Source organism: Melospiza georgiana, chromosome 1 (genome assembly GCF_028018845.1).
Source record: "Melospiza georgiana isolate bMelGeo1 chromosome 1, bMelGeo1.pri, whole genome shotgun sequence".
Taxonomy (NCBI): domain Eukaryota; kingdom Metazoa; phylum Chordata; class Aves; order Passeriformes; family Passerellidae; genus Melospiza; species Melospiza georgiana.
Genome location: NC_080430.1, coordinates 30,702,834 through 30,719,390, shown reverse-complemented (window position 1 = coordinate 30,719,390; position 16,557 = coordinate 30,702,834). Strand labels below are relative to the sequence as shown.

The 16,557-nt window shown below is 37.3% G+C and overlaps 1 protein-coding gene across 3 annotated transcripts in view; it reads right to left on the bottom strand.

Annotated features, from left to right (window-relative positions):
* HDAC9 (histone deacetylase 9) overlaps positions 1-16,557 on the bottom strand; it is a 454,940-nt gene that overhangs the window by 421,145 nt on the left and 17,238 nt on the right. Inside the window, exon 1 of one of the 3 annotated variants that reach the window (XM_058035984.1) lies at positions 3,060-3,098. The exons of the other annotated variants lie outside the window; for them this stretch is intronic. The gene's annotated coding sequence lies outside the window, so the exon portion shown is untranslated. Of the gene's footprint in view, positions 1-3,059; positions 3,099-16,557 lie in introns of those variants that run through there. 3 annotated transcript variants of the gene reach the window in all.

Sequence of the window (16,557 nt, the reverse complement as noted above, 5' to 3'; positions counted from 1 at the left end):
AAATCACACATTTAGGTAACTAACTTCAGCTTTTATGCCCCCTAAAGCAAGCTGGATATGGGCTGCTCAAATAAGCATGACATTTGGACATTACCAGCGCTTCAGCAGGCAGCACCTGTAAAACCAAAATTCATTATACTTTATGAAAATCCTACTTTCCTTTGCTTGCCTCATGCAGCAAAATTAATCAAATATCAGATGGAGCCAATATAAAATGAACAGACTCTACTGTTAAACCCTATCCAAAAGAGTATTTGGGCAGATCCTTACTTTGTATTAGTAAGATTCCACTGCAGCAGGCATATAGCTGCAAGATTTATCAATAAAAGCACAACCAATACACAATTCAAGAGTTCTAAGATTCTATTTAATTTCACTGATCTCATTATTATCTTAGCAGCTACACAGTCATGAAAAAATATTTTCCAGTGAATCCAACATCCATTCATCCAGTATCCAGATGCAGCTGGGATTATGTGGTTTCTCTCAGAAAATAGAAAATGGTTATTGATGCATGACTGTGGGCTCGACTTGAGTGAATTTTCAGCATACATTTAAGGTAAACCTAGTATTTTTGAGCATTAGGAAAATTCTGGGCATTAGGATTTGACAATATTCTAATATTTGAAACTCACTTATAATCCCCATAACTGAAACTATAATTTTGTGTAAGTTTGCTTCTTGTAGACCTCCCATCTAAGCAAACATCGGAAGCTCATATGAGACCGGAGAACACATGGTCAGCTCCGACTGCACTCTCAAAGCTTTCTCCTCACAAAAAAGGCTTTACAATTTTTTATTTTTTTTTTACTCAAAGATAATTTCTAATAAATGGGATAGTTGTGTGTGTGTGACAGTAGATACGACTGGCATGCTCCTATCAGTGCAAATACTCCATCTGAGTGACAATCTGTAACCAAAACAGTGCTCCCACCAACCCTGTCTTGGGTTTTGGATACCAGCTGTGCTGAAACTGTTGAAATCAGCTGCTTCCTAGCTTTTCCCTGCTCTTCTGGAGCAAGAAACATTTACCCTTGGAGAAGAATTAGGTTAGGGAAGATTTAAACAAGCTGGCCATACATAATTCATGTGACCTGAGGGGATGGATGCTCCCACAAATCCTCAGGGACCCGGACAGCATCACTGCAAAGCCACTCCCAGAACAGCTTTGAAAGGCCATGAGTATCAAGGCAGGTTCAAATAGACTGTAAGAAAGCAAACATCTCTCCTGTCTTCAGGAAGGACAAGGAGAATGCAGAGAACCAAAGGCCAGTCCACCTCTACTCAATGTTTTGGAAGGTGATGGGCCAAATAATCCTGGAACTGATTTCCAAGCATATGAAGGGCACAAAGGTGGTGGTAAATAGGCAGCCTTTATTCATGAAGAAAAATCATGCTTGGCCCACATGATGGCTTTCTACAATTAAATAGTTAGAAAATAGATGGGAGGAGAGCTGAGAATGTTGTTTATCTTGAATAAAGAAAAGCTTTCAACACTGTTCCCCAGAACACCCTCACAAACTGCGAAGGACAGGAAAGTGGACAGCAAGGTGGCTGAAAACAGACTGTGCTGCCAAGCTCTAAGGGCTGTGATCTGCAGGCCAAGTCCACCTGGAGGCCTGTGCCTTCAATGGAGCCCCCAGGGGTCAACACTGGTGCCAGTCCTGCTTTTCAATAAGGACCTGGCTCATGGCACAGAGCACAACCTCAGCAATTCCACAGACAATTCAGAATTGGAAGGAGCGGTTGACGGAGCAGATGGTTCTGCTGTCATTCAGAGGGACTTCAATGGGCTAGAGAAACTGGATCTGCTGAAAGTGTGTGCCAAGGCTGGGGTGGGTGGCAGGGAGCAAAGGGAGAAACAGAAAAAGCCCCAAGATCAGAGGGAAAGGAGGTGCTTTATTGCAGAGTAGCTAGGTAAAAAGCAGTAAAGAAGACAGACCAAATCTGTTCTCAGCAATCCCCAGATTGAGAAGAGGCAATGTACACAAACTGAAATATGGTCAATTCCACCTAAAAGTTAGAAGGTACTTTTCCCAGTTATTGAGGCCAAACATCTAAGAAATAGGCTTCCCAATAAGTTTGAGTTCCCATCCTTGGAGATTGTACACAGCCTTGGGAAACTTGCTGTAGCTGACCTAGCCAAGAAGAGGAGTGTGGACTAGGTGCATCCTCCACAGGTCTGGAGATGCTCTTGTTATATCATGATTTTTCCTTTTCAAGATCACCAAAGACAGCATCAGCATTGAATATTCAATGCAGCTAAACCTAGTGAGAATAATTCCAGTATAAGAAAGTGTTCTGCTGGGATTCCCATAAAAAGATTTCTGTTAAGGAATTTTGTAAATTCAACTGTACTGGTGGTCTTATTTAATGAGGTGGCAGTTGGCATCCTTCCTGATACTCTATTTCCATATATGTCATGTAAATGCAAAGCTTTCACTACGCTGAATGTTGTTGTTCAGGTTCAGTTTTAACAACTCCTTGTAAATATGATACAAGGCTCACATTGTCAAAGCTCCCATTAAGAACACAAAAAATTGCATATCACAATGTACAGAATTATATTCACAACACAGACACTCTCATTCAAATACACTTCTACTGATAAGCTGACATTTCTTCATTTCTCTTCCTTTTCTGAAGGAATGTCATAGTGCAAATTAGACCATGAACTACAGCACCACATTTTTTTTAATGCCAGCTCTGAAAATTAAAAAAACACAGCACAGGCTATTGTGCATTAAAATTTCATGAGGGGTGCTTTGCTCATTGGGAGATGAATTTGTGTTCCATCTCCACCCACAAAAAACAGCCCACAACTCCTGATTGGTCAGATCCCAGTGACATTAAGCTCAGGCACAGCAAGGGGCTCCAGGATTTAGGATAGACTAAGTGCACTTCCTAAGGCACTACACTTTAACATTTCAACACTAATATTTTAAGGGTTTGATTTTGGTTTGTTTTACTACATTTTAACTGAAAGATAAGTCATCCTTTACTCATTATCAAGCTGGAATTCTAGTCTACAGCACAATACACAGCAAATTAATTTCTACCTTCATGCATATCACTGGAGGTGATGCTACACATTAGCAAACTTGTATTTGCTCATCCAGGAACCATAAACCTTCCCCTTTTTCTTCAAAGGAAATTCAACAGCTCATATGCTTCAACAACTGATGCACCTTTGAAATGGCTACAAAAGAAGAGTGCAAGATGGAATGTAGGTTTTCCTGCCCACCAGCCACCACAAACTGTATGTTTCTCATGACTACATTGTAGGTACAGTATTTTCTAACACAAATAATAATTTCAAGTTAACACTATGCCTTTAAACTGTCATCTCTCACTATGTTGTCCCAAGACTGTATTCACTACTACATTTTTCCTACCTTGTGCCTATACTTCAGAATTCTTCTGGGAATTGAATTTCTGAGATAGGATGCAATGAATACAAATTAACAGAATTCAGATGAAATATATATTTCTACTTCTATTTTTCCCATGCCCAAGATGAATTTTTCATGAGAACTTCTGAAATGAATGCACAGTTTTCTTAACTACATCCTGGAGGTATCTTTCTGATCTTTCTCTTCCAGGAGGATTTTTTTCCTAAAATACCTCTATTTGCAAAAGGGTATAGAAAATCATTATGAAAGATTTTGCAGATAAAAATATAGAATTATACTCTTCATTAAATTCTGAACATGACAGGTCAGTACCCTTAATAATACACTTAGTTGTTTCTCTGCTGCATATATTGTTTCAAAATAGCTTTCAGTTACTTAGAAACAAAATTGTTTTTGGAATTGAGATGAAAATGCTGGAGGCCATTAAGTCAAGTGCTCAAGTGTCAGAAGAAAGAAATATTCACTTCTCACACTTAACAGCTCATGTGTTAAAAACCAAACATGCAAAACAGCTGTAAGAATTAGTACAAATTCTGTTGTCCAATGAACAGTTCAGAAAAAAGGTCAATTAACAGAAATATGAAATGTTAAAAATAAAACAAAAACCAAAAGAACAATACTTGTTCTCTCTAGAATATGAACAGCATGATGCTTTAAAAAAAATACGTCTTTCATTTAGAAAGATATTTTCCAGAAGAAAATTGTTGAATAGGTATTCTTACAGTATCTAAAGAAAATTGCATTAAAAAGACATCAAGCTATAGATCTTAGAAAAATAATAATAAATCCACTACAACATAATGACTGGAAGACAAATCACAAAGGACTTTTACTGAAGTGATTTGCACCCATGTAAGCCAAACCCAGAGTGCCAAATCAAACCTTTCTAGCCTTGTATTAAACTTCTAAATTTGATTAGGAAGTAAGCTGGCATATGGAAAAGGTGGTAAGGTGTTAAGGAAAGGTGTGAATTCCAAAGCAAAGTACTTAAAGACCTCAGTTCAAAAAGCAAATGGCTGTTATAACTGGTTTTAAAATGTACAATAAGTGGAAGCTAAAGCAAAACCAGGACATTAGCAGCCCATGTAATTACGCAGTGACCTTTATATGCAAATACAGTGCAGACTCACTTGCAGTAAAAAGACCAAAGCCCAGTCCAATAGACATTGGGGTATGGAACTGCTTTCAGTGGGAATTTAGTGGTTTCACAGCAAAGCATTCAGAATCCAGAGCTCAGTGCAGGATTAAGTATTTTACCAGGAGGTATTCAGGCATCTTATTCTTAATTAGGTATCTACTCAAAGGCTTTTTGAAGTCTGTAACAATTTTGCAGTACATACCTTTGAAGGTAACGTATTAAAGAACTACTCCAGCAGCAAGTACTGGAATTTCATACTCTATATTTCCCCAACAAAGTAATTTTTTTATGTGCCTAACAGAAAAGTACATCTTACAGAATCTGTGAAGAGTTCTCAGCTATACTTCTAACATGCAAATATTTGTTTCGACCAATAAGTCAAACCACTATGTTGCAGCAATTACTCATATGCAATATTAAGCAGTGTTAGACCTCACACATGCTGTGAGCACATGGCTCACAGTTGTGAGAGCCTCAGACTTCTGTCCAGTAAAACAAATCCTCCTTCCTGAAACTCTTTAAAGCAAGCAATAAAGCCATACAGCTATTTCAACAGCCTCTCTTACATTCATTGTCTATTACAGAGATGAAGCAACTAAGTTTTCTAAAAATCAAGAGGAGACGATGTCTTCCACCAAAAAAGAATCCAAGGCCTCAATCAACAGGATTAAATAATGTGCTGCTAAGCTGGTGGCTGGACTTCTGCTACCCCAGATACAACAAATTGGCACAAGTTTCTGCTCTGTTTCCCAGTGAAATCAGTTAGAAATACAATATAGCTTAAAAAAAAAAAAGAGCCAAATAACTTTTCTTTCAGCCTCAATCAGGATTTGGAAATTGTTCACCTCAGAAATACTTGTGCTGCAGCTTAACTTGTCTTGCCTTCCTCTTCCATGCAGGTCCCTTGTCTGAATTACAAAGAGTGCACATCCATATGTTCCTTCCCAAAGTAGAGCTGATACACAAGATTTGCCTTGTATCAAGTACAACCAGGCAGTTGCAAATACCACAGCAGGTGAGGGACTGGCCTATATAATGCTTTCATAGCAAGAAAAGAAAATATGAGACAGGCCTATTTAGGTCCACATTTTGATTTTTTTTTTTTAATGAAGCCAGATTTCAATCAGTACTGAAAATAAAAACTTCTTATAGGGAAAAATCAAACATAAAATTCAGAGTTCACTGAAGCACATAAGGAAAGAAGCAAAACCCTTTTTAATTGGAACAGGTTGTCCAGATATCATCTCCATCCTTGGAGATATTCAAAACCCAAAAGAAAATGGCCTTGGCCAGTCTACTGTAGATGACTTTGCTTTGTTCATCTGAGCGAATTAGAAAATCTCTAGAGACACTTTCCAGCCTCAGCCATTTTGCCACAAGACACTGAAGAACACACAAGACACACAAAGAACAATCCTTGCAGGTTGTATGAAAATGGGTCCAGTCCTCTCTCCTCACGCAAGACTGTGGAGAAACTTCCACCAGATGAATACAACTGGAAGAAAGAATCCCTTAAAAGTTCTGAAAAAGCTGGACAAATGAGCCACAACAAAAATTACGGAGTCCAGATTACTTTGAAGAAAATCACAAATTCTAAGTTTCTTTTATTTTGAGTCTCTTACCCAGCACTATCTAAACTAACTATCCAAGCTCCTGGTAAGAAACCATCAGAGAACTCATGCACTCAGTTTAGAAATGCTTTCTAAATTCTTCACTTTGCCTTTGAAAAAATTCAAGTGAACTTCTGTGGTGAGCAAAATTGGAGTACAGACAGGAATACTGTGAGCTCTGCACTATGGAGCTATAACTGTGCATAATTCAAGGAGTATTTCAAGGAGATCACACTTCAATCATCAGTAGTTTATTATCAATCATCATTAATAACTTAACGGTAATTAAAACAAAAAAGAAATAAAAATCCCCAAAACCCACCCTTTCAAGTAATGTGAAAAGAAACATCCCTGCTGTGTATACTCTTACCCATCTCTGCCTGCTGTGCATCTAAGAACATCCATTTCTCTAAAAATGCTTGAGATAAAGTGTAATTTTAACCCATGAAAACTATTTACAATGTGTTACAGTAGAGGAAAGGGGAGAAGGAGGTGGACTGTTTATTCTATGTCTGCATACACATGGAATAATTTTAAAAAATGCTACAAAACATTTTTAATGAATAGCTGAACACAAGAACAAAAAGAATAAGTAGGTAAACATGACATTAGAATATAACTTTTCCCATGAGCTTAGGAAAACCAGCATTAGTGCACTAGAACTACAAACTTGTTCTTTCAAAGGAACAAGAAGTAGACCATGGACAGAACACTTCTGAAACCCTTTGAGCCTATAACATGCAGTTCACAGTACTTCAGCTTTGGTTTATGTTTGCCTTTCCACTAGATGAAAACTAACTTTCTGTCAGCCACTCCTGCTTCTTTTTTTATTAAACTGAATTTATTTCAGCTGTTACTGACCTTGTTGCACAGTGTGGTAACTGACATAAAGCCACCCATAAAGAACTAGAGACAGAAACACAAATTTCTCCTATTCCTTTTTTTACTCTGTCTTTTCACATGAAGGGCAGTATAGCAACTAGTTTTGAATTTCATCTGAGATGCACAGCACCTGAATATTTACCACAGCAGGACTCTGTTACTTGAGCCTATCACAACATCAAAGCTTCCTTCATACAAAAAAACCACTTTTGCATTTCTGTAACATTATAGTAGTTTAGAATAACAGAACACTTCTCATGCAACAAGAATTATCAGCCTTGAAGAGACTAGGTATCTAGAAGGGAAAGTCTCCAAAGGCAGTTCCAGACGCTTCGCCTGTGATCTCAATGGTTCTCTGAAGGAATCAGTCTTGCTTTCCTTTCCAGCTCTTAAAGAAAACTTGAGAGTATGCAATAGTTAAGTTAAAAGGAAAAAATACAATAAAATTTTACAAGAACAACTCCACATATAAACTTCCTCTGACATTATAAAAGTTCAATTTAGAATCCCCAAAAAATTACTTTCAGTAAATTGTTTGAAGTCAATATATTTTTTCTTATTTTACAACAAAAGGACATATTCTCCCTCACTGAAACCTTCCTTAGTAGGCAATGATTGATCATTTTGATATGATCAAAAACATTTGGGAATATCATCACTGCCTTTAAAAAGGCTAGAGTGAAGTTATAACAAAGTACCCTTGAAAAACCCATATTTTTGTTAGATTGTATGCTTATACATAGATATTAGCATGGATAATCACATTCACGAGCACCTGATTTTCAAACAGTTCATATTTTTAGAACACAATATGTCTCTGTAAGCTTGGCTTTGACACTTGGTTTGGATAAATCCAGACAAACCTCAAGGTGAATCATCATAATCTTCTGCTGCTCTCCAGCCCTTCCACAAGGCTCCAAAACTCTTTGGTTTCGTCTGAACCACTATTGCTACTTCCATTAAATTAGGACCTAGATGTCCCATCCAGGATTCAAACCATTTAGTAAGACATTCAATGCCCTGTTATTTAACTGACCTCTAAAAGTTTTCAAATCTTTTTTTAAATGTCAAATATGGAACAGCATGCCTCAGTGGCCTTGAATGAGTAAATTTCTATGGACTTCAAAAAACAGGTCTCAAACACGACCTTCTCATGTGTTACCATTTTCTCCTCTAAAGAAAGAGTACTCAGTCTCAGATGCATTACTTAGAGACACAGGTATTGTCAAAAAGCTGTAGAAGTGTTACATCATTTACAGGTAAGTAATTGTGCTCTTCTATACACACACGTATTTCTGATTTTGGCAAAGTCTTAGCCACTTAGGATATGAGGCATCATTTTAGGAAAAAAAGTATTTTTAAATGGTTTCTGAAGTTTATCACTTACTCATCCTAAAATATTAATCTGAGAAACAAATATTTGAAGAAACAAAGTAGAGAACTTCAAACCTGCAGGCATATTTAGATTGCTTGTAATAATCACCAGTACATGCTGGACAATTTTCCACAAAACTAAATATTACACAGGAGTAAGACATGGAAAACACAAACTCACAACAACAATTTTAGGCCAGGAATCCCTCCCCAGCATACAAAGAAACAGACACACCTAAAAACAGGTAAAGCACAAGCCAGGAATCACAGCAATCACTGACAGGAATTAGTCAGCTACACTTCCATTGAGAACTGGATGTGAGAACATCATCTTGTGTTTATGCAGCACTTAAAGGAATTCCTCCTGCCAAGACCTTGCAAACAAGACAGAGAGGGACACAAGGTGTAGTGCAGGCACCAAGCACAATGATGAGTGGAGATCAACATATTTAAAATTTTTACAAAGTGATAAAATCACATTAATAAGAATTGATACAGAAGAAGGTTTATAGGTATACAGAAGCTGTCAATGAGCTTAGAAGGAAGTAGAAGCAACATGTCCACGTAAATTTTTCATAGTTGTGATTCATTACATGCGATGATTAATGTCCAATGTTATTTCATGCATTAAAAGTAACTGAGATGAGTCAAAATTTTCCATTAAAATCTATGACAGAAAAGTGAGTTTATCTGCTTAGCAGCAAAAAGATTTGTCTTTATAAACATCAAGATTCCTTAAGCTTGTTGCTAAACAGCCAAGTAGTTCTCTGCTCATTAAAGAAAAAGCTTCAAATTTTCCTCAGCAAAAGCATATAGATGGGTGAAGAATGTATAAGCTGAATTATTTTATGAAAACTTACCCCACAAGAAAAATTACTTTTTGCTGCCATTGAAATATATAAGATTTGACAAGCTTTTTTACGCTAGCTTTTAGATACATTAGGCTTCAATTTTGTCTTTGTCATAATAGATCTTTAGAACTGGAAAGTCTTTAATTGTTGAAATAGTTATTTGCAGTGTTTGATAAGTAACAAATGTTGTAAAGCTCATCTTACAAGAAAATAAACCTTTCACTGCAGCTGATACTTTGAAGAACATTTACACTGAATGTCCTTTGACAATAGATTTCTTTACCATAGAGCCTTACTTATTTTCACAAGACAAGGGTTAATTCTAAACTGACATGTTTTAAGAGTATGATTCAGCAGAGACCAAATGATAAATGGAAGTTTGATTGATACTTTGGCATTTTCAGCAGTGGAATACAAACCGAGAAAACAGACTCCCTGTATCAAGCAGTTAAATTGGATCACAGGCTGAAGACCAAAAATTATTTTCATGCTCAATTTGTTTTCTGTGATTTCACCAATGTCACTGGGAAAAAGAATAAAATATACCTTTGATAATTTATAAATTTATATTATAGTCCATCTTTCCGACCGGAACTTGACAGCAATGCAAGAGACTTCTTAATGCACTGAACTCAACTCATAAATCAAAACTTTTGAGAAAATTCTGACCTCTACTGCAAGTGTGTATTCTCATTTAGTAGTAGCAGTAGGACAAAATAATGGGATAAGTTGATGACATTCATTTGCCTCGGGTGCAGGAGGAGGGGGTGATGCTGGTCACCGGCGAGCTCCAATCCCCTTTTCCCTCGGCCGCTCCCCGGCTCAGCCACCGGCAGGCAGAGGGTGGCGTTTCGGCCACACGCTCAGATCCCAGAACGACAGAAGCAGCCTACATGTGTGGACCCACTTTGATGGACTGAGGCACAGAAAGAAGGAAGGAGCCCTTGCTTCCATCTCCCAGCTGTCTGTATTCCTCCCCGTGAAGGGAGCGGCACAGGTTCCACAGCGTCGCAGCTCAAAGGGGAGGCAGAAGCAAAAAGGCGCGAAACAGAAAAATGGCAGCTTTTACAGAAACACTGTCCCCCGTGAGGAGACAGCCTAACAACAAATCAAGGGCTAGATAAGAGAGTATGGGGGGATACATGTAAACATAAAACCAATAGGGAAGGGGAAGGGAAGAGCACATACCTGTTGGAATTCAGGACATCACTCTGGCTGTCCTGGATAGCTCGAACCCCTGCCAGGGGGCTCAGAGACCTTGGCACAGAGCCCAAGACACCTGTGACCCTGATTATAACCCACAGAAAAAAATACCAACCTTATATGAGGGTCTGCAAACCAAAAAAGTCTAAGTAGAATAATAGTTAGGTTGTCATGGGATGAAAAATAGATTTCTAATGCATCTCGGGGTCACTCTGACCCCCAGAAATCCGCAGACACACTAATGAGTGAAGGGAAATATCATAACTAACAACAAAGCTTCTAGACAAATTTATATAGCAAATAAGGACAGACAAGCTGCAGGGACAGGGTTTGGAGGATGGACAGGGAAGGATCTGGAAATACCAGGACTACCATGGGGAAAGGCAGGAAAACAGGTGGTAAGCAACTTTAGGGAGACACTACTAGGAAAACTGAACAGGGGTGAATAGGAACAAACCATTACAACATTTTAAACAATTTTTTAAACAAATAAGCTTCAAAACTCCACTGCCACACTCATAGAAAGTAAGTCTTGTGCAGGAGGGGGGAAAAAGTTCAACACAACCCACATTCTGTCCAAGCTCTTGTCCACTCTTGCTCAGTGTCTGAGGGCTGAGCAAATAAATTAAGACTCAACACACATAAAATCAAACATCTGTGGTTTTGTCCCCATCAGATATATGGATATACATATACTTGCAATGCTTTATAATGCAAAATTTTTTGTATCTACACTTAATTACAAGGAAGCTTACATCTTTGTAAATATCAGGCATAAATAGCATTATAAATTAAAAAAAAAAATGGAAATTTACACCTAAACAAGCTACAGGTCAATCTCCCAATTTAGTAAAATGAATTCTGTATGTGTGCATTTTTTCATCTAGCTACATCCATATAAAAAAAATGGACTTCTTATCAACTGACTCTGTTTCCCTTCTTGGTAGGATTACAACTGTGGAAAGTTGTAATGCACAATCAAATCAGTTTCATCTGGGTGGGCTTCTTCTTTCAACAGTTAAATTCACTTTTGAATCACAGATTTCAAGACCTCAAGAAAAATCACCACATTTCTTGAGTACTTGGGAGAGGAAAAAAAAAAGAAAAAACAAGAAAATACACAAACAACAAAACAAAAAACCCTAAACAATTTCTTTGTCCTTACAAAAAAAGTTCTCCACTTGATTTCAGTGAAAGCAAAAGTACAACAAGCACAACCAGGGCTAAGGATGACTCAATGCTTTTTCAGCAACCCTGACTGGATGAAAACAGTTACAATTAAAACTTGATGGTTTTGGCAAACACTTGCAACACAGGACATTGCACCTGCCATCACAAATGCATAAAACATATAAAGATGTTGCTTAAATACATTAAAAGCTTGGTTATTTTTCTCTCTATTCTTTAAACATCAGCATTCTGAATATCCACGGAAGAGGTCGCATTTGTGAACAGCCAGGAAAGAGATCTGAGGGTCCCACTTAATAGCAAGTTGGACAATAGATAAATCAATGGTATACCCTGGAAGCCAAAAGGTTCCTGGAGAGCATCAAACATTGCATCAACAGCTGGTTGAGGAATGCGACTGCCCCACTCTGCTCTGCACTCTGTGCTGGTTTAAGATCTCAATATAAGAAGGACATCAAGGTATTAAAATGTGTCTAGAGGAGGGGACCAAGGTGGTGAAAGGCCTCAAGGGCAAGACTTCGTAAGCCTTGCCTTGTAAGAGCAGCTGAGGTCACTTGGTTTGTTCAGCTTGGAGAAGATGCAGATGTCAACAAGTCAAACAGAATCACAGAATTCATTTCATGCTTCAATGAGACCATTTCTCTTGCTGCTACCTCTAAATTAGGTAAAAGAATAGCAAAAGCTATTTGTTTTACACATAAAAATGAATATTCATCCCTGTCTTATCAAAGAAGTTACATAGCACTAAGTCTGGGACTTATTAAAATTTATCATGTTAATCACAAACTTTAGATAATGCAGTGTTTTTAATTACTGCTGCATAAAATTAAGAGGCAAAAAGAATTTGAAACTGAAAAACAAATATGTCATCCTTAAAAAAAAATTTTCAGGTTGCAGAAGCAATTCTAAGTCCAACCATCACTTGTCAAACTAATATAAATAAAACTAATGTCAAACAAAATAGGACATTTCTTAAGCCTTTGGGACTCAAAGGAAAGTGCACAGATGGTTTAGCAAAGGCAGGGAGGCAGGAAGGGACACAATAAATGGGGGAAGTGGAACAGAACTGGACTTCCAGCACATAGCTGGGGTAAGGAATGTGAAAGGCAATTTTTCTATGTTTTCCATGTAACTTTGAGCAAGAAGGATCTTCCAGTAGTAAGGGGGGAAAAAACCCCACAATCTCAATCAAAGAAAAAATCCCACCAAAACAGAAGTTATAGATTGTCATTCCGAGCATAAATATTAGTACATTCTGAACATAATGAAATTAAGAGAGAAGTACATATACAGTGCTTGTGAGTACACCAAAAAGTAAAGGGGGTTTAGGAATTTACAAGATATTCAGTATAGAATTTAACAGTTCACTTTTAGGAAAACTCAAGTTTTAAACTGAGAGAAGTACAACTTCCACTCTTTTTTCTGTACTAAAACCACATATGTACCCACATGAACTGTCCCCTCCCATTCTAGCAAAAGTCCCTTTGGTAATCATATTTCCATAGTAAGAGAGATGTTAATGAAAACAGCCCCAGATTTTTTCCCACAACAAGAAGCATAAGAGAATATAATTAAAATTATATTGTTACATTTAGATTTGCTGCCAAATTCTTTTAGCAAGTAATTCCAGATACACAAACAGGAAAAGATTTTATGTTATTTTTACTGGCAGAGTCCCAACAACCTGTCCACAGTCCATGACTGCTCATACAGCTGCATATATCCCGCTGCAGACCCCTCACTGCAGATACCCAATTCATTTTTTTTTAGTTACAACACCAACTATACTGAAAATTCAACTAGAAACAATTCCAACACAAGCTGCATCATTAGGCTTGAGGACACTATGCATGCCCTACCACAGACGGGCAAATAAACATCACATTGAAATACTTTCCAGCATAACCAAGGGGGTTTTTATTAGTATAAAGATACAATTATAATTTTTATTTTATTTTTAAAATTTAATAGCATGGTAATTAAATTTCTCTTGACTTTCAGATATGTGAACATCCTCATGGTTAGATTTGTCTAAACAGCACTATGCAAAGTAAAACCTAACACAAAATTTGAAAGAAAACAAAACAGAAAAAAAATTCTACTGTGCCAAGTAAAAAATGCCTAACCTAATTAGTTATTAGATGATTAAAACTATTTATTTAATAAAGACAGACAAATAAAGGTACAGACATTCACAATAAGAAAGCTCTCTGTTCAACTATGCTTTATTGGCAATATAAAATTTGAGCTTAAAGCAAGTAAATATAGAACAACTCCACTGTCCCACAGCTGGAAGAAGCTACTTTCCTTATGAACATAAAAATCCCTAACCATAAACTTGTGGCTAAAATAGCCTGTATAAAACCGGATGAGGTTTCCCAAAAAATGAGTGCAGTCACGTCATCTCCTTTCAAAACCCACTCAAATTTTGCCCGAGCCAAATCTCAGGTCATTTCAGGCTCCAAAAACAGCAACCAGGCAAACGTAGCTTTATTTTTAAGGATCTCTAGACTAGCGAAACATTGAGTAAGACTAGGAAGCAATATCCAGCATTGGTGACTGAAGATTTTTCTGATTATTATATCAATTATGAGAAAATGAGTGATGTAGCAAAATCGCAATCAAAATAATAAAAGTTACCTTTGCTTGCCTACAGAGAGACAATTATTGAACATTCTGCTGTTTTAGCGCTAGTTCACAATGTGACTTTCTAGTAAATGAAGAATTGGCTTCACAGAATTGATATCACATACAAGTAAATTAACATCAACCTTACTGTAGACCTTCAGCACATATAAGGGAGACGTACAAGAGTAATCAGAAAAGCTTTTTACCAAGACATGTAGTGACAGGACATGGGCAACGGTTTGAAACTGAAAGAGGGTAGGTTGGACATAAGTAAGAAATTCTTTACAATGAGGGTAATGAGATGCTGGAAGAGATTGTCCAGGGGGGTTGTGGATGCCTCATCACTAAATTCAGGCTGGATGGGGCTTTGTGAAAAAGCCCCATCATCTGACCTTGTGAAAGATATCCCTGACCATGTCACAGATGTTGGAACCAGATGACTTTCAAGATCCACTTCCAACCCAAACCATTCAATGATTTCAAGCTCACATTTACATACATTTTTGAGTATGCAAAAAGAAAGAAAAGTTGGCGCTTTTTTTTTTCCACTAAAAATCTGCAGTTTTCATAGATGGTAGCTTGAGATTTAGTACTGAAAAAACACTTAAGTATTGATAAAACAGCTACTAATGTGAAGCAAAGAAAAGCCTCATCAGTAGTTTATTGTTTTTCTGCACCGTTATAAGAAATTCCATAAGCACACAACTGCACCTATGCAGATGAAAGTGAACAGCACACAGCCTTTTCACTTCTCAGGGCTAAGAAAAAGCTGTACAGATGCTGCAGCTATGCAGCACATGCATTGCACATTCATTGTCCCATGAATACTGTCCAGTTTAATCACCTTGCAAAGTTTTTGGGGTTTTTAATGCCTAGGAAAATCAAAAAGAAGCTTCTCTCTCACCATAACTGACAAAGCCTTATAAAACTGTCATGCTATGCATTGAACCCCTCTTTTTTAGTAGAGCTGGGAAGAATATCAGTTTCCTAGAGGCAGGTAAAAAGGTTCAGCTATAGCCAGTCAAGAAAGAATTGCCCGGAAGCTGAGAAACAGAACAGGAGACAGAATAGAACATGGAAAAGGTTAAGAAAATTTGCTAAGCTGCCAGAAGATGATGTAAGGAACTGAACTTTACCCCAAGACATGCCTTCAGCTAAAATAGCCAATTACTATGATAGAAAGACAAGGAAAAGAAGCAGTAAGATAAAGTTAGAATGCTTTACAGAAAAGCAGAACTTCCATTCAGAAATAAATGTAAGTTTGAAAGCATCAGCTTGGGGCAAGGAGAATGGGAAAAATAAAAAATAAAATAAAAAAAGAGCTGCAAGGTAACTCATGAAGTAGGCAAATCAAAGGACTATCAGTTTCATGTACTTTAAGTTGAAATAGAGCAAGATCACAAACATTTCCATTTCAGCAGGAGGAAAGTGCCTAATCTATTTATCAATGTAACAATAAAAATTCAGTCCTGCTGAAATCTATAAGAGCGTCCTTCTCCTTCCATTTAACAACATTTTAATATTTATTGACACAGCTCAAATACTGGACAACAAAAAAAAGTAGCAGTATTTATCACCTCTTTCAAAGGTTCATGTTTTTTATTCTTACCTTGATGAAAAGAAAAGATTTTCACATGCAGACGACAAAAAAAAAAATCCAATGCGCCAAGACCCAGGAAGATGATCTTTCTCTTTCCTCCTGATACTGATAAGATACCAGAAACATGGGCTTTTTTTCATGATGTACTGCGTACAGCAAGGAAATTAGGCATGAGGTTCAGAAAGAAAAGTGATAGGATTTCTTGACCTTTTTCAAGTCAGGAATATCTGCTAGTACTGCTAGTGAGAAAGACACCTTTTCCTTGGAATGAAGATGTTCTTGCTACCTTTGTTTGGGCACAGAAGTCACAATTAAATGTCAGCATCTGCCAAAGAAAGAGCATTACAGACTACAGCAGCTGCTTTGATGAAAACTATGTACTATTACTCTTTCCTATTTTACTATTACTGGCCAGACTAACACCCTCATCCTGAAAAAGTGGCATTTAAAGCTACAGATCTACTTTCTCAAAGTGAGAAAGAGCTTTGGCGTTATACACAATTAATTTTAATAATTTTGTTCCTCAGGTCATGCTTTAACAGCTTTCCCTAATTCCTCTTTACTGGCACATTTCCATTTATAGTTGATATGTATCCAAACTGTTGAGTGTCCCAGGCATTCTTCCAGCACCACTTTCTACCTGGGCTTCTCCAATCTGCTTCAACCATGA